Source organism: Onychomys torridus, chromosome 7, assembly GCF_903995425.1.
Source record: "Onychomys torridus chromosome 7, mOncTor1.1, whole genome shotgun sequence".
Taxonomy (NCBI): Eukaryota; Metazoa; Chordata; class Mammalia; order Rodentia; family Cricetidae; genus Onychomys; species Onychomys torridus.
In genome coordinates, this window is record NC_050449.1 from 46,087,616 (window position 1) to 46,114,621 (window position 27,006).

The 27,006-nt window shown below is 40.8% G+C and overlaps 1 long non-coding RNA gene across 1 annotated transcript in view; it reads right to left on the minus strand.

Annotated features, from left to right (window-relative positions):
- Positions 1 to 4,887: 4,887 nt before the first annotated feature.
- LOC118587842 overlaps positions 4,888 to 27,006 on the minus strand; it is a 76,005-nt gene continuing 53,886 nt past the window's right edge. The window contains exon 3 of the long non-coding RNA XR_004945477.1: positions 4,888 to 5,208. This is a non-coding gene — a long non-coding RNA (uncharacterized LOC118587842). The remainder of the gene's footprint in view (positions 5,209 to 27,006) is intronic.

Below are 27,006 nucleotides of genomic sequence, written 5' to 3' on the forward strand. Positions count from 1 at the left end.
TGTATTACTAGGATGACATAAGGTGGCATCTCTCTTAACAGAAGAATCAGTAAATTATACATGGATGAGTCTCAAAATTGAGTAAATTTTAGGTGAGCACATGTAAGACCCAGGGAGTACACAATGTATCAAGAGCACTGGAAAGCACATGGAGACTAAAAATATATGGTCATGCCTAAGAGTAGCAAGGGACTTATATAGACTTAAATGAAGTATGATATGAAAAGACATTCAGAAAATTTAGATTGGAAAAATTCCAAACTGAGGTATTCAGAGTCCAGTTAGAGAGAAAAATAAATGTACCCATGAGTTAAGACAAGAGATAATAGGTGTTTTTCTGGCTGTCTACTGTATTATAATAAGCCTTTAACAAACCACCCCAAATGAGTCAGTTAAATCTAGATGCAATCATCTGCTTAGCTCACAAAGGCACAATTTGGATGGGGCTCAATAAGGGCAGTCTGTTTCACAGGCCATAACTTCCTGGTGCAAAGACGTGAGGAAGGCTCACTCATGCCCAGAGGTTGATGCAAGCTCGCAGTTAGGATCTCAGCTCCTCAACAGGGGCCAATGGAAATACTTCCTGTGGCTTCTCCAGGTGGCTTAGGCTCCCTGGCTAGAGTTCAGTTGAAAGCATCTAAAATAGGAGCAAGTAGAAGCTGTGTTGCCATTTTAGAACTTAGTTTTACAAATCATGTAGTGGCACTTTGATTTTAGTTACAGACTCCCTCAGATTGAAGAGAAGAGAACAAGAACATGTCTCCCAATGTGTCAACATCACACACCGCAAGCAGAGCACGTGGGATAGGATATGTATAGTCACGTTTAGCAAATATAACCTAAAGCTGCATTGTATTTCAAATCTGCTGGATAGCATGAGGTAAACAGAGCTACAAAAGGAATCTGACCTCATCCCAGCTTCTGGTATAATCTATTGGTGCTAAGGAATAGAGCAGGTCCCTATGTTGGGAGTAAATGGAAAGAAAGCCTCAACAGTAATAATTCATAAATTCTAAGTGTGTGTTCAGGATACTGACTGGAGAAAGAATCCATTCTTGCTTATTTGTTGGCTTGCACAAACAAGCTTGAATACTTAAGATGCTCAATTCAAGATTTGGTGAACAATGAAATCTCTTATTGAAACAACACAAAACAGCTTAAATGTGGATCAGTCACATTCTAAAAAATATCTGGGCAATTACTACTTGCTGTTTAGTAGACCAGATCTAATTCAATCGTTTGGTGCGATGTGAAACCCAAGCTCCCAAGCCCACAAGGACTTCTCCACAGCTGTGCAAAGGATGACATGCAGCCCTTCCACTGGGCTCTTCAATATCTGAGCACAGGTACATCTGTCATCTTTCCTGGAACTTCGATGCTGCACCGTTGATGTGGGATTGTTTTCTGCGATAGGGAGTCCAGCTCACAATTTTCCAAAAGTTCTTTCTCTCTTTGAAGTCCTTTCTCACTCCTTCTAGTGTAAGCTGGGCTGACAGCCAGAGAAATCAGAAGAATCCTCACAGGTCTGGTCAGAACCAAACCAACAAAAGAAAGAAATGACAGGGTAAGCATGCATGCCAGCTGTGGACAGAACTGGGGCAGAGGAGCTATGGAGGGGAAAAAGACCAAAGGGAATGGTCTGTCAGGAGAGAGCCATGGGGAAGAGGCTGTGCTTGACAGGAGTGTCCAGACCCCTGGCACCCTGGGTCTTTGTGCACTGTGGCAGACCTGATAACCAGCGCATAAAAATAATCCTGATCCCAAGTTGAAGATGGCTTGGCTCTCTGTAGAGCTTGGGGGTTCCTTTCTGCTCAGGTCTTTTTCTTGATATGCTCCCCAAATATCACCCCATAGCTACAATCTAATACCAGCTGCAAACTACATTGTCTGTCCTTGCTGTGTGGCTATATTCTGTTAGCTACACCAATGGCGCTTTCAGGAGTTCATCTTGTGCCGTGCCTGCATTGAAAGACTCCCTGTGTCTCTCCCCTGAATACAGACTACCCAGTAACTTCTTTCTTCCCCTCACACAGCGTTCCTTCTTTACCATATACCTGGACCTCTGCATTCCGACCACAATGTCTGTCTTAGTAACTTTTCTATTGCTGTGGTAAAAATATCATGACCAAGGCAACTTATAACAGAAAGCATTTACTTTGTCTGACAGTTTCCTAAGTTTAGAGGTCATGATGGTGGAGGGGAGAAATAGCTGAGACCTCACGTCTTGATCCATAAGTATGAGGCAGGGGCAGAGGCAAAGGTAGATAGATGGATGGATGGATGGATGGATGCATGGATGCATGGATGCATGGATGCATGGATGCATGGATGGGTGGTGGATGGATGGATAGATAGATAGATAGATAGATAGATAGATAGATAGATAGATAGATGATAGATAGATAGATAGATAGATACAGATAGACAGAGACAGAGTCAGATAAAAATAGAGACAGAGAGCACTAGAAATGGCGTTAGTCTTTCAAAACTTCAAAGTCCCCCCACACTGGACCTATCACCTCCAACAAGTTCACTCCTCCTAATCCTTCCCAACATGTCCATCTACTGAGGCCAAATATTCAGATATATGATTCTATGGGAACCTTTCTCCCCAAACCACCACAATGTTACCCCTTTCCATGGCCTCTCTTATATTTTCACTGACTCTCCCACTACCATTGTATGCCACCTGAAGCTAGTCTCATGAGAACATAGCAGGAGAGAAAGGGACTGGAGAGGAGAGAGGGTCCTGTCCCCAGCAGCGGTGTAAATGGGGTGTGTCCACAAAGGAGGTTGATGTTTTCCCTCACCTCTCACCTCTGCATGTTCTTGTTCAGATTATAGTTACAGGGCCTTCCAGCAGTAGGAGGAAGCAGTCTTCTAATGGTGAGCGAGAGTATGGCACAAGGGTCTTCCACCCAGCAGTGGCCTCTGGTCTCCTAATTCTAGTCTCTCATTCTAATCTTTCTCTATATTGTTCTAGAATGGCCTTTGAGTAATAGAAATTTTACTTCATTCAGTGAATTCAGACCTTTGAATGGATCTGTTCTGTCTTCAGAATCAATTCCCTATAGCATGAATCTTAAAGGTTCTTATTAATAAAGTCATACCCGAGGCCAGTTATTGGGGTGAATGCTGGAAGATCAGAGAAGCAGAACAGGCCACAGCTACCTCACCTCGCCAGTTCCTCAGCTGGTCTTGTTTCCTCAGACTGGATGCCTCTGAGTCCTCATCCAGAATGGATCTCAGCTGAACTGTGCTGCTCAAAGCCTAAAAGCTTAACCAGCCAAATGCTTAACCAGCCAAATGCTGCTAGTTTCTGGTCTTCACGCCTTATATAATCTTTCTACTTTCTGCGGTCACTCTCTGGGATTAAAGGCTGGATTTCTGGGATTAAAGGCATGTGTCACCTTGCCTGGCTGCTTCTAATGTGGCCTTGAACTCAGAGATCCAGAGGTATTTCTGTCTCTGAAATGCTAGGGTTAAAGGTGTGTGCTACCACTGCCTATCCTTATGATTAATATTGTGGCCGTCCTGTTTTCTGATCCCAAATAAGTTTATTTTGGGGAACACACAATATTTCAGGGAACACAATACCACCACAATTCCCAACTAGTAAATGGAGCTGCAGGGTCCTTTGTAAGATGACCCCAAGGACTATTTCAACCATAATGGAAGATTTACCATGTGCTTGAAGATGGGGACTATAGGAAGTTCTTAGTCCCCAGTGCACTCCAGCATTGAGGACAGCACTCGACACATAGGAGTTTCTCAATGTGTTGCTGTTAAATGGATGGCTGACTTAACTACTGTGAAGCCAGACATCTCACAGTTGTTCTGGGATGAAGTAATTTTCCCATTATGCTTTGCTGTTAAGTGGATGGCTGACTTAACTACTGTGAAGCCAGACATCTCACAGTTGTCTTGGGATGAAGTAACTTTCCCATGAGGCCTTTCATTAAGGACAATCTTAGGATAAAACTAGAATGAAATAGCCTTAGAATGGTTCTCCTACTTGTTCATTTGGGTCACATGGAAACAGATCTTTCCCATCAGAGCACTTCTCTACCCAGCACAATAGCTAACAGTGGGAATGATGGGTAACCATAGACTTAAATACAAAGAACTCCAGGGGTCCATTTCAGATTTTGGTATGCGTCTCAGGCCAGGTCTTTAACTTCTCTGCACTCCAGACTTCTCTAAACATAGAGGTGGTAAGGATTTCTGCCTGATGGGGTTCCAGTGATTATTATATACCAGGTGCATAACCATGACTCAGTATCATTAGTGATATAATTTCCATTCCTGTTTTGTGTGTGCTTCATTTTTTTGTTTATCTTTTTAAAATAAATTTAATTACAACATTTCTCTCCTCTCTTACTTCCCTCCAAACCCTCCCTTCTCTGTTTCAAGTTCATGACCTTTTTTTTATACTAATTGTGATTGTATGCATAGATATATTTGTATATACATTTGTAATCCTGAATATAACCTTATCAGTTGGCAAAATGTAACTCGTATGTATATTTTCAGGGATGACTGTTTGGCATTGGACAACAAATTGGTGTAGTCTACCTTGGGGAAGACCATTTCTCTCACTCCCAGTTTTCCTCAGTTGCCTAAAGTTCTTTGTGTAGGACTGAGGTCTTGTGGCCTTTTTCCTAACCAAAGTGGCTTGTTCTTTGGTTTCATTCTTGTGCAGCTTACATTTGGGTGGTTATATTGGTGGGACTTTATGGGTGTAGCTTCCAATGTTACTAGAAGACATAATCTCATAGCAAACTTCTTGAACCTCTGGCTCTTACAAATTTTTTTGCCCCCTTTTCCACAATGTTCCCTGAGCCTTAAGTGTGGGAGTGTTGGTAGATGTATTCATTGAACTGGGCTCCTCAACAGTGCATTTTTATTGGTTGTGGTTTTCTATAGTAGACTCTATCTGTTGCAAGGAGGTTTCCTTGATGAGGGGTAAAGACTAAACTTATCTGTGGGTACAATGGCCATTGGAAAGGAATCTACAACCATTTTCCTTCTTCTTTGGAGCAAAGTCCATGTCCAGCTTCTGTATTATCCCATCCATCCTATGTCACACAATATCCTTGAGTAGAGAAGACACCCTTTGAGGAAGTGCACAGCATCTCAGGCTCATGTGTCTTCCTTTGCTGGAATCCCCTTCCAGTCTCTTCCTTTTTCACATTGTAACCGATCCTCCTGTAGTGAGGACAGAGGACAGGGATGTCAACATGAGCAGTGGATCATGACAATGTTGAAAACTGGCAAAATTACACTATTTTCTTTTTATAAAATTATTGTAATGAATCGTTATTTAGCAACAATGACATATTTAAGGATTATAAAAAGAAAATTTCTCAGGATTTTCAAATTTTTTGCATGTCACTCTTCTCTTTGAGATTTAGGAATAATAAATCAGTATACTCAGAAATTCTCAGAAATTTAAAAATTATGGTTATTATTTTTTAATTGAAATAGAAAAACACCACTTTCCCTCCTCTCTTTCCTCCCTCCAGCCCCTCCAGCCCCTCCCATGTCCTCCTACCTCAAGTTGATAGCCTTTTTGATTTTATTATTACATTTACATATATTATATTATATATTATATGCACAAATGTATATAAATATAACCTGCCATGTCCACTTTTTTGGTGGTGTGTATATAGTTTCAGGCTGGCCACCCTGCACTGGACAACCAACAAGGACACTCATTCCTGGGAGAAGCTAATTCTCCCTCTCTTAGGAGTCATATCTCCTACTTTGTTGGCCTTAAATATACTCCTAACAAACATCACACTCTGTTATTTGGTTCACTAAAATTTATGTCAAAAGAATAAAATACACTAAGTTTAGTAGTGCTTACAAAGAACTACAGTCTAAGGAAAATTCAAACAATGAAAACCATAGTAAAATTCCTATCTTCTAGTTATTCTCTAAAAAGAGTCTCATATACAGAAAGGAGAGAAACCCCAACATGACAGGATCAGATGCATTCTAGACACAGTGAAAAGCTCTGTGTGAGTTCCGTCCCCTCCCAACCTCATGACCCATCATGTGTCTCTCAGGCACATAGATTCAACAACACTCTGTGGCCAGGCCCAAGAGGATGAGAAGAAAGCCGACCACTATGGTGAGAAGTCAGTGCTTCTGCAAACAGAAAGCACACTCTGACCCCAGAATTTCATGGAAAGCTCCAGAAGCATTTGTGGCAGGATAAATCCCAGGGATATCAGCTTTAGAACAACTGTAAATCCTTCCAATAATAGAAAACACAATTTCCAGGGGATGTTCCACTAAAGAGCAAATGAGAAAAAAATGTTGATGAGAATAATTTATTATGCTCATAGCCCCCAAAGCACCTTTGTGGCTCTACAAGAGAATATAGGGACTGGATCATAATTAAGAACATAGAAATAGAAGCCTCAATTTTAACATAACCACTGCCTGGAGCCAGACAACCCAAATTCTACTTATTCTGATTTCTCAGATACACTAGCAGTCTAATTATAAATTAAACCCCAAACACCTTGCCAACATAATTCAATGAAATTAAACCAATCAGCTCCAGACAGATCAGTTTAAATAGCTCTGTGTAGCTGAAAAGGAATGTTAATGTACAACAGCCAATCAGGAAGAAAGGTCACAATGCTTCCTCCTTCAAGGCTTAGACCACACAGGCCTCCTGGTGCTGGCTCTTGGTTTGCCTTCTTCAGTTCCTCTATAATTCTTTTGTATGTACACTAAGCTTTCAAATTGTCTAATTGGATCCCATTTTACATTTGGCAAGCCTGATCTTGGTCAGATTTACATTCAGGAGCCAAAGCAATTACAGTGTCTGTTAAAAGGCAGGAGCCCCTGTCTTAAGAGCTATGAATTAATTAATTAGGCTCTAGAAGCATATTTCGATAACTTGACTCCTTAGTTTGATAAGGATAGAGACCAGAAGAAAAGAGATGAGAATGGATGAGTGTTATGGTCATTACTATTGACTGTCCATGTTTCACTAGCTAGGGTAAACTAAGAGAGAAGTTTTTGAGCATGCCTGTGAGGGATGCTATCTAGGTGAAGTTAATTAAGGTGAGGAGACTCTAACTGTGCTTAGCATTCTTCCATAGGCTGGAGTCCTTGCCTAGTACAAAGGAGAAATAGAGCCAAACAAAAATATTCATCATTCCCTCCTCCTAAACTATGAACACAACATGACCAGCTACCTTAAGCTCCTGCCATTGTGACCCCCAGCTATGATGGTCTGTATGCATGACCAAATAAGCCCCTCATCCCATGAGTTGCTTTTATCAGGGTATTTTATCACAGCAACAACAACAAAAAGAAATTAATATAAAATGGGCTGGAGAGATGGCTCGGAAGTTAAGAGCACCAACTACTCTTCCAGAGGTCCTGAGTTCAATTCCCAGCAACCACATGGTGGCTCACAACCATCTATAATGAGATCTGACACCCTTTTCTGTATACAAAATAAATAAATAAATCTAAAAAAAAAAAAAGAGGAATTAATATAAAATGGATGGTGGAAATTAGAAGGAAGTAAAGACCCAGAGGAAAGGTCTTTGTGGGGAAGACAGGCAGATCAGCATGTAGAATCTACTGGTTCCTGCCCAAGCCATCATAACTGTACCCTCTAAGGAAGGGGAGAGATTGTAAGAGTAGGAGATAGTAAATGAGGATTTAGCCAGGTACATCAGCTCAGGGAAAACCAAGTCTACCTCTGAACATACTGTCCTCAGTCACTTAAGCTGAACACCTCCCACACAAGGAGACAGACCAGGGAGTGTGAAAAGAACAATGAACCACAGATGACCAGTGAGAATTCTCATCTCAGCTCCCCCAGTTACCAGATGAGTGAGCAAGCTTGACTGAGCCTCGGTTTCCACATCTGACTAGTAAGAGAATCTCATCATACTCTTGGATCCTTGGACAGGTTATGAAACTTTAGTAACAGTAGGCATGGAAGCTCTTTGTAAATGTTAAAGTACTGGAAAGAAGATAACGTTCTGGCCAGGGGGTAGTGGTTTGTGCCTTTAATCCCAGAAGTCAGGAGGCAGAGATAGGGGGATCTCTGAGTTCAAGGCCAGCCTGGTCTACAAAGCAAGTTCCAGGATGGCCAGGGCCACATAGTGAAACCCCGTCTTGAAAAACCAAAAAAGAAAAGACAATATTCATTAACACAAATGACCTTTTGCCCTAGTGCTTCTGAAAAACAACCAGACAAAAAACAAAAATCAACTAACCCCAAAACAAACAAACAAGCAAAAGAAACCACCTCAAATAAACAAACAAAAAATTCACTTCAAACAAACAAACAAACAAACAAACAAAAACACCTCAAATGCAAGCTGGGTGTGAGGTCAACAGATCCCTACTCTCTATAAAAGCAAAATCCAATACTTAACTGCACATACATTTTCCTTTCCTTGATAAAAATGAGAGGAGGGAAAATAGGAAGGGGGCATTTTTCTCTTGAAGGATCTGCTGTCACTCTTAACTAATTTCAAACCCCAGATTTAGAGGCAGTGGGTTCATTTAATCAGCAACAAAGCGTATCCTGCAGAAGGCAGCTCCCTGAAGGAGAAGCTGCTCAAACACCGTTTCCATGGCTGCCTGCTCTAACAATATTTTTTACTGAACTAAGCATTGCTAATTTTAGCCCTGGATTATCTGGAAAGCAAGGAGGAAATAGATGAAAGGCAATTTTTACCTGAGCCACACTGAGCCCCCGGGGACTTTTACTCAGAGCAAGGCACTGCTGGAAAAGGCAGATGTGTAAGTCCAACATGGGAGGGACATTCATCAACTACACTCCACCAGCACTTGGATATAGGAAAGAAGTACCAATCCTCTGATGCAGGAGGAAATTGAAACTCAGAAGCAAAATGGTTTGATTCAAATCATTACAACCTATATATGAAAGCTAGCCATCACCCAGCAACCTTAACTCCCACCCTGGCCTCTTGGCCTATGCCTTTCTATTATTAGAACATTTGCTTTGAGAGTGATGCTATTTTGGATGTTAGTTTCTGGAGGCTGCCTCAGTTCAATGAAAGGGATTTGAAATAAAGATCTGCATGGAGGCAGGAAGAATTGCTATAACAAGGTTATTTTGACTTTGAATGTGACATTAAGGTAAAAAATAGCAGTTAACTATGTTCCATTCATAACTATAGAGATGTTGTATAAATAAATGAACTTAAATTAACTCTAAAAGAGTCCTGAGAGAGAGAGAGAGATGTTCTTGAGGGCCTTAGACATAGACACAGCGCCTTTCACAAGCAACAATTTTCCAGAAAGTCACGGATTAGTCACATTGCTGAGGCAGATCTTATTCTGGCTCTGAGTGAGGGTACTGAGGGCCCCTATGAACAAGCCCTGCCACTTAACCAAGTTAGGACTCTCTGGATATTGTCTGTTTCCTCTGGTCAGTAATAAAAGCAAAAGCATCAAGATCGCCCCCATATAACAGAAATCCTGATGCTGTGCAAGGTCAGAGTCACCGGGCTCCTTTCTCTGGAGCCACTGGCTCCAACCTGAAAAGGGGGCATCTTGTAAGCGTTAGCCTCCAGCAGAACTCAGGGTGCTGTGTTTCTGTGTCCTCTCAACCCTCCTTCCTCGTCTTTCCATATTAACATGTAGAAAACTAGTAAAGAGTGTTACCCTACAGGGAATTTGTATTTCTCAGTAATCTAAAGCAGAAGCCAAAGTTGGTAATCAACGGTATTGGGGAAGGAAATCTTTTTTTTTTTTTTTTTTTTTTTTAAGTTTTCTGAGGCATGGGCTGGCTTAGCAAAGGGGAAGAGGGATAAGGGAAGAAGCAATCCCCAGAAGCTGCCCCTCAAGGATCACTTTTGACCCAGAGAAATTCTGATCTGATTCCTCTGAGACTCCACAAGATTACCTGAGAGTGGAATTAGATCTGGTACAGGGAGGGCCAGAACAGCTAGGATTACTGAGGCATGCTTTGCCCTGATGAGTCCATTCCAAATACCTGATGGTTGTTCAAGCTTCATCCTTGTCCCAAGAATGCCATGTCAACAGAGTTCAGAACGTGGAGGGACTCACACCTTCTGGAGGAAGTAACTCTCAGGCAAAGTCTTAAGAGAAATGAACAGAAAGTAATCTAGAAGACAAGAACGAGGAGGATTCCAGGGCATGAGACCTGTAAGAGCTCAGAGTACCAGAACTAGAGTGGTGAGAATAGAGAGTTTCCAGGTATGAACAGAGTTGGGTCACTTCAGGTCTTGTGGGCCCCAAGGAAGAGCTTGGATAGTCAACAGCAAATAGTAAGTAGAACCACTAAAGACAGAACTCTTCCATATTTGAGGGACCTCTAACTGTGGTATGTGGGGGGGGGGGGGCGGAGAGGACAGAGGGGAGCAAGTCATTCTCATTTACATCTTCTTGTCTCATTAGGCCATTTCTTATCTCTACCGATTTCATTACTGTCGCGTTAACACAGAGTTTTTAAATGACATGGGAAATGGTTACAGTATATCACTAAGAGAAAAAGGGAAACAGGAGAAAAGTAAAACTCTAAGTACAGTTTGACATGTACAATACAAATATGCAAAGAACAAATTCTGGAAGGAAATGCCAAATTTTAATCCGGAAGTTAAGCTTTCTTAAATCTTTCAAAGGAATCTGTGGCTTTTCTTGAGAATGTATCTTAGAGTTGGAGTTAGAGGTGGTGGCTGTCTCCAAGGAAACAGTGTTTCCAGACACCTCAGGGTTGAAGGACATAGGACCTTACAGAGACTGACAGCATGCGCAAGACCTGCACAAATTCAAATCAGACAAAACCTCAGCATGGAAAGGGGACACAGGCACAAAGTCCCACCCCTAACTGAGAAACCATTTGCCATTGATAGCTGTTGGGAGAAAGGAAATCCATTTTATTCAAAGGAGAGATGCCGGGTATATCAACCACACCCAGTATAGGCTGTATGCTCAGGAGTACTTGGACAACACAAAATTGACTCCACACCTTTATTATTTTTCATTTATTTAATTTTGTACTTTTTTATTGTTTTTTTAGAGGGTAAAAAAATATGATGTTGGGTTGTTAGGGAGCAGGCATCTGGTAGGAGTTGAGGGAGGGAAAAATCTAAATTAAATACACTGTATGAAAAATATTTAAATATTATTAAAAATCTATAAACAGGGCTGGAGAGATGGCTCAGAGGTTAAGAGCACTGGCTGTTCTTCCAAAGGTCCTGAGTTCAATTCCCAGCAACCACATGGTGGCTGAAAAAACCATTTGTAAAGAGATCTGGTTCCCTCTTTGGGTCTGTAGGGATACATGCAGGCAGAACACTGTATATATAATAAATAAATAAATCTTTAAAAAAACCTATAAACAAAAAATAGAGTTGAATAGGTAAGATATATTTATGGCTTTTCCACTTTCATTTTCTTTCTAAATGAAAATAGAAGCTAAAGTGTTGATTAATGAAGGAAATTTTAGCAAATTTAAGATAATATCTATATGAACAATATAGAATATAAATTTAAAAGAACTGTCCAGAGAATCGCATAGTGTGCATGTAGAAGTGTTACATATACATTTTCATATTATTGCAATTAAGATCAGAAGCTCAGGGCCTGAGGGACAGCTCAACAGTTAAGAGCACTTGCTGCTCTTGCAAAGGACCTAGGTTTGGTCCCAGTGCCCACATGGCCTCTCACAGTTCCAGGTGATCTGAAGCATACGCTGAACACATGTATTGCTTTTACATACATACTTGCAGGAAAAATACATATGCACATAACATAAAAAAGTAGCTTGAGGACATAAGCTCAGGTCATACACTATAGCTATGTTACATTGGGAAAGTTTATTAACCCTGCTATGTGTCAGTTTCTACATTAATGACATAAGGATAATAGTAGTCCCACTTACAAAACTGTAAGGATTATGTCAATATAGACAAAGTACTTAGACCAGAGTTTAGCAGGTTGATCACACTGGCAATTATTATGTAGCAACAACAATATTAGAAGTACCTACTGAGCCATTTTCAGAAGTTCATCTCCAGGGTTTTGGTTTTGTGTGTTCTATATTATATTATATACTTCTTTAATCTTAGTTTTAAACTGTCTATCAATGGCATGTATTAATTTAAATAATGGGGCGCTATTCTTACTAAAAAAAATAAATGGTCTAAAGAGGTATCTGATCCTCAATCCTAGACAATCTAATAAAAATGCATTTGGATTTTTAGCTGTTTTGCAATGTGCATAGTACCTTTAGACGCTATGAGAACTACCCCACAGCAATGACCAGCATGGCAAGATACACCCAAGGGTACAATAGTGGCACTTATATCTAGGGGTGGCAGTGGGCAACAGCCACCTAAGAGGTCCACCAAAAGGAGGAAATTCTTGCCTGGAACTGTAAACCTAGCCAGCTGCCTGTGACTGCTGAGATCATAGACCCTAGAGGAGAATCTACTGCTGCCATTTTCCTAAACCAGGATATTCCCAGCTGCATTCTAAGTACCTATCCTCATATCCAGACAATTACATTTCTCACCCCTCATCAGCAAAGATTCTTTGTGAAGCAGACAGACCATCACAGAAATCCACAACTGGTCCAAGAAGCAGAGAACAGCTAACTGCACAGTGCTTAACCTCAACTGAAACATCTACAGAACAATCTCTACATTTAGGGCTCATGGAACCTCATGAAGAAGAGGGCAGAAAGTCTGTAAGAACTAGAATACCAGGATGCCTGCTATGAGCCTGTGTCTTCTGTATATGACAGGGAGTTGCCCCCATGAAATCTTAATAGCATGGTTACCTAAACACAACCTGTACAATAATAACACCAGTTGACATGCCAATGTGGATGGGAGAAATCTCCATCCTTAGATGAAGATCTAGAGGGAGTTAATGGCTACCAAGAGAAGGAAAATCCATCTTCACCAGGATAAAGACCCTGACAGGTTATGTAATCTCAAAGGGTCAGCTTTAAGTACATATACAAATAAACAACACCAAATGGATTCAGTTGTGTGTGTGTGTGTGTGTGTGTGTGTGTGTGTGTGTGTAACAATAATAATTGAAGAGGTAATAATGTTGAGAGGGACTGGAGACATGGCAGGGGGTTGAGGAGCTTTGGGGTTGAAATGATGTAAATACAGTACTCATGTATGAAATTCTTAAAATCAATAACCAGTTTTCTGTGTGCATGCATATGTATAGTATATGTTTTCAGACATCTGCACCTGTGTGTCTGTGCCCATGTGTGCACATATGGAAGGCAGAGGTCAAATCAGCATCCTTTTCTATTGCCGATCACTGTATTTCTGTAATAGGACTTCTCATTGAACCAGGTATCCAGGGATCAGTTAGATTGGCTTGCCAGAAAGCTCAGCGGTCTGCTTGTCTCTGCCTCCAACCCTCCAGTGCTGGGGTTACAGCACATGCCACCACAGCATGCTTTCTTGGTGAGTACCAGAGATTCAAGCTCAGGTCTTCATGCTTGCACAGCATGCACTTAATACACTTAGATGTCTCTTCAGCCTCTAGAGATGTGGGTCCTGGTTTGAAGTCGCACTTCCAAGACTTAGGAATATGGTGTTTGAATTTGGGCTATCTGTAGAACATCCATGAACTTGAGATTGTTCATCCATTGATTGGGAATCATTATTCTTTTTCTAATGATCTAACAGTGTTGTTAGCTACTATGAGATAATAAGTGTGAGAGTTCACTTTGAGGTATAAAATTTCATACACATGCAAGAATTTCTCAATAAAGTAATTCCCTCACTGATGTTATTTTTCTCGCTTCTCTGCTTAAAAATTGCAAATCTGCTTAATTTAGGGGATTGTGCTTATTGATCAGGTAATTACTGTGGCATCTGCAGGATTTAGAGAGCAAGAGGCTTTCTAGGATGCACTATACTTTCACAAATCTGCAGCTCATGATTACTTACAGAATGGCTGTGTTGTTTGGGGTTATCTGTGCCATTTGCTTCCCTATTTGCCTTTCTTTTTGTCTGCTTTTGTTTATTTCAATTTTTATTAGCAACTGTGCTGTGAGGTGAGGGGAAAAACATAAAGCAGACTGAAACACAAGGCAGAAAATACTATAAACTTTTAGTAAAAATGGCATAGGTAAGATGATGCTGAAATTTATTGTTAACCTACAACTCCTTTGCTACAATATCTAGCAAAGTACATACCTCTCACACTCTCAGACATGAGGGCCTGAGACTTAAAGCTCACAAAAGTCATTAGTGTTCAGAAAGAGCTTGAATTGCCAAGTCTCATTGTTTTGAGTTGAGAACACCTACTCATAGAAAAATGTAGATCCCCACAATGTGTGCCTTTCTTTATGATACCTGCCATCTTCCAAGTTGCTGAAGACCCAGTCCCTTTTCCACAACAGGAAGCTCCTCTCCATATCTAGCTCCTTTCCTATATCTGAGAGTAGACTGACATTTCAAGTATCAAGCTGGAGATGGAGATTGTCCATTCTCTGTCCCTATTCCTTAAAGGCATCATGGAGTATGGGAAATTTCTCAAGGCTGTCTCAAGCATGTGAAGACTTGGGAGCCTTGGATTTGAGTCTAGTTAATACCCTTCAGTGAAACAAACTTTGCATTCAGAAACATGAGCATTAGAGTTCATTTCTTTGGTTGTTGTTTCTGTAACTTGACTGTCAACTTGAGTAATTATAAAAATTAAAGGTTTGCTCAACTTATGATTAGGAGCCTGGGAGATTCAAGGTTAAATGCTACATCCAGAAATGTTTTGTTGCTGGTGAGGAGTCCCTAAAGACTTCTTAGGCATTACAGGGCATCAGATGACATATATATATATACAAGAGATAAATTCAAATCAAATTAATAATAGCCTCTCACAACTCACTGTGGTGGTATTGTGTTCCCCCAAATATTGTGCATGCTAATAAACTTATCTGGGATCAGAGAACAGGACGGACACAATATTAAACATAGAGGTTAGGCAGTGGTAGCACATGCCTTTAATCCCAGCACTCGGGAGGCAGAGCCAGGTGGATCTCTGTGAGTTCAAGGCCACATTGGAAATAGCCAGGCCTGATGACTCACACCTTTAATCCCAGAAAGTGAGCCTTTAATCTCAGGGAGTGATGGCAGAAAACAGAAAGGTATAGAAGGCGTGAAGACCAGAAACTAGAGACATTTGGCTGGTTAAGCATTCAGGCTTACGAGCAACAGTTCAGCTGAGACCCATTTGGATGAGGACTCACAGGCTTCCAGCCTGAGGAAACAGGATCACCTGAGGAACTAGCAAGGTGAGGTAGCAGTGGCATGTTCTGCTTCTCTGATCTTCCAGCATTCACCCCAATAACTGGCCTCAGGTTTGATTTTATTAATAAGAGTCTTTAAAATTCACGCTATAACTCACTAATTTTTCATTGGGCTATGAATGTGCTGATCCATTCATAAGGGAAGAACCCTCAGGACCCAATCACCTCTTAAAGGTTCTATTTGGCCTCATTGATTAATACCTCCCAGTGGGAATTAATTTCAACAAGAATCTTGTTAAGGACATCCAAACCACACCAATGAGAATGTGACAGCGCAACTATCACAACATGGTACTCAGACTGTGTTATTCAAGTCTCTGGTTCTAGATGTAAAGCTAAGTCAATGCTAAAGAAAATATGGGCTCACCAAAGGAATGATGAAAGATAAGAGGAACTGTGGGACTGGTTTTATTTCAACTTGACATAAGCTAGAGTCATTTTGGAGAAGGAACCTCAACTGGGGAAAAACCCTTAGTAGATTGCTTTATGGGCAAGCCTGCAGTGCGTTTTCTTGATTGATGATTGATATGGGAGGGACCAGCTCACTGTGGGTGATGCCACTTCTGGGCTGGTGATCCTGAATGATATAAGAAAGCAGGATTAACAAGCCACGAGGAGCAAGCCAATAAGTAGCACCCCTCCATGGTTTCTGCTCCAGTTCCTACCTCTAGATTCCTGTCCCACGTTTCTTCCCTAGCTTCAGTGATGGGGTTATAAGCTATAAGGCAAAATAAAATGTCTTCTCTCCAAGTTGCTTATGGTCATGGTGTCTCACCACAGCAACAGAAACCCTAACTAAGACATTAATTGGTATCAGGTCATGGAGTGTTGTTGTGACAGACTTGCCATGCAGTTTGTGAGAGGACTGTGGAAGGGCTTTGAACTTTGGGTTGGAAGAGCCCTTGAGTGTTTAGAACTTAATGAGCAATGTGGAACTTCAAGGCTAATGCTGAGAGCAGTGCAGATGATGGAGGCCTGACATGTGAAGTTTCAGGAGGAAGCAAAGACTATCAGGGCCATTTCCTGGGGGATACCATTCTGTATGCTGTGAATATGTGTTGCTCTGATTGGTTGATAAATAGAATGCTGATTGGCCAGTAGCTAGGCAGGAAGTATAAGTGGGATAAGTAGACAAGGAGAATTCTGAGAAGAGGAAGGTTGAGTCAGGAGTCACCAGCCAGATGCAGAAGAGGCAAGATGACAAGGCAGAACTGAGAAAAGTTACCAAGCCATGTGGCTAAACAGAGATAAGAATTATGGGTTAATTAATCCAGAAGTAAAAAGTATTTAACTTACTTTTGATTTTACAGAAGCCCACAGTTAAGAGACTTTGAATACGTCATAGAGACTTTGGATACTTTATAGAGACTTTGGCTTTTTTAGAGAGATTTTAAAAAGATTGAAATTTTAGAATTTATTTTTTTAGAGACCATGGGACTTTTAACTCGTGGAATATCTTTTATAATGTGATATTGGTAATAATGACAAGAAAGGCAAAGTTACAGTTCAATAGTGATATGTTTGTGTGTCAAGTTGACAAGGAGTCAGTTGTGTTGGTTAGTGTTATGTCAACTTGGCACAAACTAGAGTCATTTGGGAAGAGAGAGCCTCAACTGAGAAAATGAGTCCACTAGACTGACTTTTGGTGCATTTCCTTGGCTGATCATTGATGTAGGAAGGTCAGTTCACTGAAGGTTATACCACCTCTGGGCTGGTGGCCCTGGGTGCTATAAGAAAGCAGGCTGAGCAAGCTATGAGAAGTAATCCAGTAAGCAGCACTCCTCCATGGCCTCTGCATCAGCTCCTGCCTTGAGTTCCTCCCCTGACTTCCTTAAATGATAGACTACAAGCTATAATGTGAAACAAACCTTTCCCCTACAGGATGGTTTGGGTCAGTCTTTTATCCTAGCAATAGAGCACTAACTAAGACTAGAACTTGAGCTTGGAGAGATGATTCTATGGTTAAGAACACTTGATGTTCTTGTAAAAGATGTGGGTATGGTTTCCAGCACCTATATGATGGCTTACAACTGGCTGTAACTCTGGTTCCAGTAAATATGATGCTTTCTTCTGGCCTCTGTGGGCACTGTACACACATGGAACACATACATACATTCAGTTACATACATATAAAATTTAAAAATAAGTAATAAATAAATCTTTAAAAAAACAGAGAAGAGGAATTCTATAGACTTGTGAGCCAGAGACATTTTCTCTCACACACATCTCTGTGGATTCTATTGTCTTAGGTTAGCTGTGCCCACAAGCTAGATCCATGGTGACCAGCTCAGATCCTGCCTCTCTGAAGAGGTCATCCATTTTTGGAGATACATCTGTGGACCAGAGTAGGTGTTGCCTCCAGAGAACTGTGACTTTAACAGGATCCTATAGTGCATGTATAAGACAAATGTGTGAGCCCTATAGAGTAGGTGCATATAAGGATAGGTTTACAAAAAAATTAACAAGGCACCATGAGACAAGTATTTAGCCTCAGCTGTTAGAGAAGACCTGTCAGGGAAGACGTGGAAAATCAGTCCTCCCAATTATCTAGGGACAGAAGAAAGACAGGGAAATCCACAGTCCTCCTGAAGCCACACCTGCTAATTATATTTCCAATGTAACCATTAAAATTTCAATTAACCACTTAGGAAACAATTATTGCATAGCATCAGACCAGGAATCCTTAACCAATTTTGAGTTTGAATTAGAAAGAGCAAAACTAAGAAAACTTCTTCAAGAAAGGAGCCCAATGAGGTGAAGTCATCTAATAGTCACATTTTTTTGTGTGTGCTCATGATGTGTAATTTGAATAATGCCTAGAGCATGCAACTCAGAAGTCTTATGTGTGCTGGGAGTGTGGGAACAAATGTTGTAGAATTTCAGAGTGCCATCCAGTAGCTACTCCTTCTTCTTCCTCCCCGCAGAACTGGTTTGTTCTGGGATATAGTACATGAAGCTAAAATTACATTTCTCCAGCAGCTTGGTGTCTGAGGAAATGTGAAGTGTTGTCACATCGGGAAGGCACTCTCCTCACTCTCTCCTTGCTCCCTGATTCTGTCATGGAGAAGTAATGGCTGGAAAGCCAGCAACTAACCCAGATGAGTAAGACAGCTATGAAGAATGGAAGAGGATTCCAAAGGCTGTGGGATGCACTTACCATATCCATCCTGGACTGCTCCCACCCCCATTTTTGTTTTAAGTTTGAGTGAGGTACGCTTTTTAAATAAAGCATCAACACTTCAGACTTTCTTGGTTTTGTAGCCCATTAGACACCACGCTTCATGGGATGGGTATTAGATAAGCCTGTTACAGTTGAAAGGGTTGTGATACAGATGAGGAAAGCTTCACCGTGCTAAATTCTTTGAGGTTCTATGGTCCACCTCTCAGATCTGAATAATAACCTCCATTTATCAAGAGCTAGAGGTACAGAAAGGCAGAAATAGAACACAGCCATCCTGGACCACCGCTTCCTTATCTCTACATCAAGATTCTCAACCAAGGCCGTCTTTAAACTAGAAAAGTGTGTGTGGTGCCTCCTAGCCACACTGCTGGCTCTGAAATTACAGCAAGAATAAAAAAGCACATTCTGCAGCCATGCTCACATGTATTCACACTTTTGTTCTTCCATGCACAAGCTGTATGGCTTTGGAACATTGTCCATGTCTCAAAAGGAAGATAATAAAGCCTTTTGGCAAGTAGGTGGTAGTCTGAACGAACTAAAACTTGTTGAGTAACAGGATAGCCCATGTGTGTTAGCTAAATTTTAACATCATTGGGATCACAATATCTAACAGAAACAACGTTAAGTAGGGAAGGATTTATTCTGGCTCATGATTCAGGGGGCTCACCTGTCCTGTTCACAGTGAAGCAGAGCAATTAACAGCATGGTGGTGAGTTAGCAGATAGGCAAATAGCATGATTTGGCCTTCCATTTCTTCTTTTATTCTGTCAGGGTTCCCAACCCCTGGATGATGCGAATCCATTTTCAGAGTGGGTCCTCCTCACCTCACTTCATCCTCTGGAAATGGCCTTGAAGACAAATCCAGCCAATCTCACCAATCTCAGAAGTGATTCTAATTCAGTCAAGTTGAGCAAGGGTTGCCCCTCATACTTGTCAACCTCTCAGCTACTGAACACACAGAAAAAGCCCAAATCAGAGAGAGGTCAAAGGCCTAGAATTTTGATGTCAGTTTCCTGAAAAACTGTAAACACATAAATTCAATATAACTGAGTTTGGGAACACTAGGCCAGTGGATAGATGTCAGGGTCTCATCATAAAACAATTAAGCAAAATGTTTCCCCTTGCTGGGCAATCACTAAGAGACAGAAGGACAGTCCCAGGACATCCACAGTACTGAGAATTATAGTGAGTGATGTGTCCCATTGGGCTTTCAGAGGTAGAGTGAGGACCAGAGAGTATAAACAAGTCTATTCCGCATATACTTCAGAAATATAGATACACTAAGAGCAACTTATTCAACTAAAGCAAAGAAAGATGGAAGATCATTGTCTGCCGGGCTCTGCTGTCACTTGACCCGAGGCCACCCAGGCTCTGTACACTCTTATCTCTTCCTCTCACCTCGAGCATTGAGTGGGGGTGAGGGAAATAGCAGAATGTGAAGGCTGAATGTTGGCTGCTTGACAATTCATTTCCTAATCTCCTACATGAATGTTGGTAGTTGAAATGGAAGAAGAAAAAAAAACCCAAGAGAAGTGAGGACCATTGCTAAATTTTAATCATAAGTCATGTATTAGAAAAGCTTCCTGAGAGGAAACGAGAAATACTTGAATGAAATTCTTTACCAAGAACTATTACAATGAAACTTGAAAATGGAACTGATGGCTAGGAACATATTTTGGGTTACAGTGAAAGTCCTAAGACACAAATGTGCCCACTTCAACTATCTTCACATTCTCATCAATCATCACCATGCATTCTTACAGAGTCCCCTGGAACAAACGTTACATTTCAGGCCTGGAGATACAGCAAGTATGTGCTACCCAAGTTACATTCTGAAGTACAGCTAGGATGATTATCAAGATACCATTTTCTCCCAAGATGGGATAGGTCTAAGCATTACAGTTTCAAAATGAGAAGTGTGTGTATGTGTGTGTGTGTGTGTGTGTGTGTGTGTGTACATATATATTTCTCATATATAGATATATAATTTAGAGAGAGAACAAAGTACAATCACATCCCTGAATACATAAACTAGAGCTTTCAAAACACTTGAGTTTGATAAATACCCCCAATCCAAGATGATTTTTATAACTAGTCAGCATGAAACTGCACAGACAGCTTTGGCTGAAAACACCATGGAGAGACTTTGGAATGTAAATAACAGGTATTTGTATTTGTTGCTCACTCTGTGTGTACTTTAGTGGGAGCGAAGGATACATCTAATTTACTTAATATTCCTAAAATACTTTTATTTCCTACCACAAACTAGATATTATGATAAATACTGGAGACATCATAACCTGTCTAGCTCTTTGTCATATATATATATATGGAGGTAGAGAGGGTACTATGTAGGACTTTAAGTACCATAAGCATAAATGGGACAGAATATATGTGGGTCTTACACGTAATCCAAAGAGAAGACTGTTGCTAAGGCTACATACCCAGTGACCACACAGCAACGACAAAGGCCACAACGTCAACCACCAGTAGAAAGTGCTTCTGCCTGGAGCCTGAGACAGGAGGAAACCCGTGGCCCCTCGGGTTCTAGTTCATTTTAAATGTTCAGTAGAGAAGTTTTTTAATATTCTAGCTATGAAATTTGTAATTAAAAGAGAAAAATTATTTTCATCCTACTAAAAGGGTAACTTTTAAATGGTAAGAAGTCCATTGATTTCAGTATTACAAGGTAGTGTTTGTAGTCAGCCTTAATTGTCAACTTGTACAACCTGGTGTCATCTGAGACGGGAATCTCACTTGAGGTGTAATCAAGATCAGACTGACCCTTGGCCATGTTTGTGGGGCATTGTCTTGATTTCTAATTTATATGAGAGGGTCTAGCCCACTGTAGGTGACACCATTCCCTAGGCAGGTAGACAGTCTTGGACTGTATAAAGAAAGATAGCTAAGCATGAGCCTGTAAAGCCAGCTAGTAAGCAGCCTTCCTCCATGGTTCTGTTTCAAGATCCTGGTTGAATCCCTGCCCTGGCCTTTCTCAATGATCGACCGTGACTTGGCAATGAAAGATGAAATAAAACCTTCCCTCCCCTAAGCTGCTACTGGGAAGATTGTTTAATCATAGCAACAAAAAAGGAAAGTAAAATAGTGGTTATATGATGTAACTATGACTGTAGTCATGCCCTTGAGCCTTGTGGGGAGGAAAGTCAGAAGCCTCCAGGATATTGTCTGACTGTAGCTTTCTGAATTTCTTCTTCTCTGTTGTGAGCTCGTCTCTGCATCTCCCTTACTGTCTTTTTCCAAGGCTTTTTCTTTTCTCAAATGCCTTTCTGTCTACTATATACTTAGAACACACATATGCATATTATTTATATAATAAGATTATTCATTTCCCCCCTCTTCAACTTTCTGTGATATATGGTTGAAAATGTTCTGCATTTCTTGAACAGTAATGCTTCTTCAATTTTGTGTTTCTTGAAGCATATTTTTTTTTAAAAATGAAGGAAATTAAAATTGCCCAAATTTCTCAGTAATTAAAAAATGAGGAACTGGAGCTGTCACTGATGCAGAATCCAGTTGTTTCTTTAGTTGTGCCTATATCCATGTGTGTGTTAAAAATATCACTGTAACAGCAGATCACAGGACATTTTCTGCATTATATTAACTTTATTATTATTGTTTTAAAAATTGGTTCTAATGTTTTGGTCAATTTTCCAGAAAGGGAAAAAATTAATCTTCTCTTCAGCTTTTAAAGTCAACACCTAGGAGTTTTCAGAAATACTTAAGAATGGTGTTATGAATGTCCATTTGTGCTTTCTTTAAATATATAATAAAGAAACCTAAAAGGTACTAGAAGGGTGTAAATGGATTATTTGTGAAAATCTTTCCCTCATAGCTATTAGAGATAATTATCATGAAGTCAGTGATACATGGCCTCTGGTGAATGTTAATCAGCCTCTGGTGGTCTCTTTACAGGAAAAGCATCTGCAGGACAATCCAGCTGCATCACCCTCAATAAAGTGCTTTTACAGATTGAGGAGAGAAGCTACCAGCACTCAAAGTTATCAAAGCAACCAAAAGCAAGAGATGTGTTCTCAGGTATGACTGCTCATACCAAGGATCAAGATGAGGGTATCGGAGCTGGGTGTGGTGGTGCATACCTTTTGTCCCAGCACTCCAGAATCAGAGGCAAGTTGGTTTTTGTGAGTTCAGGCCAGTCTGGTCTCCATATTGAGTTTCAGGACAGCCAGAGCTATGTAGTGAGGCCCTGTCTCAAATAAAAAGAGATGAGATTATGTCCCTGTGACATACATAAAGCAAACTGATATAACTCATCACCAGAAATCTGACTGGGGTTGCAAGTAGGCTATCCCAAATCAGGAGTCTAATTCTAGGGGGGTTCTATCCTTATGGGGCACAACTTCTCCAAAACAGTTTCAAAGTTAAATATTTTTTTTTATTATTTTCCCTCTTTTAAACATTTTACATTAATTTATTTATTGTGGGTTGGGGATTTAGCTCAGTGGTAGAGCGCTTGCGTAGCAAGCACAAAGCCCTGGGTTCGATCCTCAGCTCCCCCCCCCCCAAAAGCAAAGAATTTATTTATTGTGTGTGTGTGTGTATCATAGGTGCATGAAACTGCCATGCCACACAAGGAAAGAGGACAAGTTGCCATCTCACCTGCCCAAAGTTAAGAGTTCTTACCTACATGGCCTGGGGCCAACCAGCTTCTCCATCTCCACTCAGCTTCCCCAACATCCTCTAAGTGACTGAGTATGGTATGTCTCTTTCATTCATCTCCTCCTGTTCTATGATGCTAGAAGTAAGCAGGTTCCCCCATTCTCCCCTTTCCTTGTCCTTTTTCTCACCTCTTACCCATTTCCTTGCCCAACCTTCTGGTCCCAGTTTGCATATCACTTCCTCCAGGAAGTCCCCATCCACACCCAAAGTTCTTTTCCTGAGTAGTTTCACAGCATCCATCACCCACCTCTTCAACCAGATGTCTGTGCTCTGTGGGACCTGCCTGCTTCCTTGTTGTCATCTCCACTACAACACTGTAAGTGTGTATGCGTGTGTGCATGCGTGTGTGCATGCGTGTGTGTGTGTGCGTGCGTGCGTGCGTGTGTGTGTGTGTGTGCATTCTTAGATGCAACTATTCATACCAAGTATAAAGTTAAGAATGTGCCCTTTTGACATGCATAAACATATATACATTATGCTTATAATGTATATAATCTATGATATGCTATAACATATAGGTGATGTTCTATGATTTGAACACTGATTCCAATGTGCTTATGACTGTATTCAAATGAACACTTTTAGAATGAATAAATTTCATATAGTGTTGTCATGAGGGAATTAGAAAACAAATATACAGGTATACTATTAAAAGAAGGTCAGAGGATTCTGGCCCCAAAGTTAGTATACCTGAGATAAATATGTTATTAATGCCAGTGAGGTACTGCAGATGTCCTCAAGACACAAGAAACCTATATTGAGGGACTAGCACTAGACTTCCAGTAGCAACTATGAGATTTGCATTTGCCTTTGAGTTCTTGTCTATAGATAGGAAGTGTAATACAGGGGCTAATTCTAGTCCTCTAAGAACTTCTTGGATAAATATTTAATGTGGAGATTTTCTGGAAGGAGTGTCTACTAGCCTCCAGGATGTGATGATAACACTGTTGTTATGTTTGAGGACCAGACCAGAGTAGGGTCAGAGCAAAGTCAATGACAGAGAACCCAGAAAGTCTCAGACTTCACCAAAGTTAGAAAAGAGTCTCAAGCATGGAGCAGCTTGATGATGATGAAGGATTTGAGGACAAGCCCCAAGGAAGTCATTATCCCATCAGACAATCCAATCATTAAGAAGGTCAGGCTGATCTGACTATTCTGGATGGTTAATTTGCCTGGTCTACCATATGGACAATTTACAAGAGGCAGGCAAGGCAAGAATAGATTCTCAAGTCTGGTGAGGACATTGACAATTCTATAGGCGACATCCTACTTTCCCTGGGACAAAGTCCAGAGCTTGAATATTGGTCTCTTGCTTCATAATGTTATTTAAGATATGATGGATATCTGGTTTAGACACAGCACATGTTATTAATGCCAGTGAGGTAACACAGATAGACATCCTCAAGACAGGAGAAACCTATATCAAAGGACTGGCACTGGCCCACTGCAACCTAAGGATCTCAGCAGGGTAAATCTTGTTTATAGTTCTTCACTAGGTGCCATTACGGTGGTGCCTCTCATTTCTGCCAGATGGACAGGTCATAGTCTCCATCAGAAACTCTCTTGGATAAGCTAGGAGGGAATCATTTTTATAAAGTGATTATATAATTTCCCGGTCCAACTGGAAAAGATCTTAGCTTTCAATCTAAACAGACCACGTGACAAAACCATAGTGAAAGCCATAAGAGAATTAGGAAATTCATCATCACAGTGACCTCATAGGAAATTCATCACAGTGACCTCATAGAGACTCATGTCCAGAAACCATTGATTTAAGTCCTGGCATCCACTCAGGCACACTCAATTTTCCTTTATACTCGCCTATTTTTCTTTCAACAGAAAAATGAAAGAAGGGCCCAGCAATATTTTGAGAGACTAGGAAAGTGAAGTTCACACTTGATTGACAAGTTCCTAAAGGAATTTCTGCTAGATGTTCAATATTTTGAATCTAAGCCACACTTTTGGCTTTGAACCAGCAGCTGCGAGGAGAGGCAGATGTGTCTTAGAAAGGAGGCAGGAAAGGCTATTTAGAGAAAGGGTCATTTGTTGTTTTCACTTCGCCTGCACATAGCTTTCATGACTCTGAAGCCAACCATTAAAATAGTTCTCCATTTTATTAAACCATGAGCTTTCTCCCAGTGGGATCTGCACCTCACTCACCTACCTATCTTCCTCTATCTTAGACAACAGGCAGCCAATAGATATTTGTTAACTGAATGAATGATGAATCCGTATATAAATGTCAATTTCCCTAAAAGCACTGTGTCAGAAAACCATTTACCTTTCCTCAATGCAGAGGAAACTACAAAGCAGCCTGGATTTATCACTAGCAGATTAAAGCAAGTGTATGCAGAAAGATGGTTCCAAGAGGTTCTTGGGTCAGAGCAGATTGCAGAGCAACTAACAGACCACAGTGGAAGAATGTTCTCCATGAAATGTCCTCATGTGTGTTGGGTCTTCTTTTGCCTGGAGAAGACTCCCCTGAGCTATCACAGCCTTCCCTGATGTGAGCAATTAGACACTGAGTCCTAATGGAAATGAGGGCAGAGAGACATAACATCGTGTAGATTGAAAACACACTCAGTACTCAACATAGTGCTTCATGAACATCATCTCTGCTGGGGTCTGGTCCTCTCCAAAAATCAGCTCTTGCCAACAGGATCTAATACTATGATGTGGGGCCCGAGAGCTTCTCCTTTGTGAATAGATTGATGTATTTACAAGAGGGTTTGTGCCTTTGTGTCCTTGTGTCTTCTGCCAGGTAAAGACAGTGTTGCTCCTTTCTGAAAGAAGCAGCATCCAAAACATCACACTGGATATAGAGACTGGACCTTCTCCAGACACTGAACTTGCTGGCACCTTGCTCTGGGACTTACAGACTCACCACTAAAATACAATTTGTCTGAACTATTCCATAGTAGCAATACCAAGAGGCTGCAGCAACCTTATCAGTCCTCAAAAAATCCCCACCCCCAAAAAGGGAACTCGTGTTATTTCTACTGAGCATCAAGAGGGGAAGTCACACTGCTATACACAGATTATCCATGGGGATTCTGACTCTAGGGTCCCATCTTCAGTCAAACTGAATTCTCCTTGGTTTTGACTTATCTCAATAGAGCCATTACCACATTGCACTGTCCCCAGAAAGGAACAAAAATATTTTTATGACTGAATGGCATTTTAGTAAGCAAGCAAACTTTGACTGTTCCCCTGAATCCTCTGGTTATTTTGAAGATATATAATGTCAAGAGCATGGGCAGAGGAGGGGCAGATGGGAGCTAGGTAGTGACTACCAAGCATTTTCAAATCTGCCAGGGACGAGTTAACAGGGCACGTGGACACACGGGCAATCCAATCACAAGGAAATTGGAGCACCTGTCTGTGAGGACCACTGTCCCTCACCATCCCCGTTTTTCATTGTCATAGACCTCCTTGCAGAGAGTCATTTCTAAGTGTGTCCTCCCTCCCCCCACTTGTCACAAGGTCTCTATCTGCCTGACCATAATGAGCAATTTGCTCTAATCCATGAATAGAAATTGGAATTTAATTCACTTTCGTGGCATTTTGAGAAGGGAGATGTTTAAACAAGCTATTTGGTGTCCTCTGCCTCACTATTGAAGGTTAATCACTATCCAATATTCATACGTTAGCTCCAAACTAGGTTCTTGAGAAAATGGAATAATTAAACCACAAGTGGCAATTATTTGTATTTTAGTAGGCTTCTTGCTAGAGAAACATTATTAAGTACTATCTTTTCTAAGTTGGTGTCCCATTCTCAAATTTCACTTTTCAAATATGTATGCCATCTATT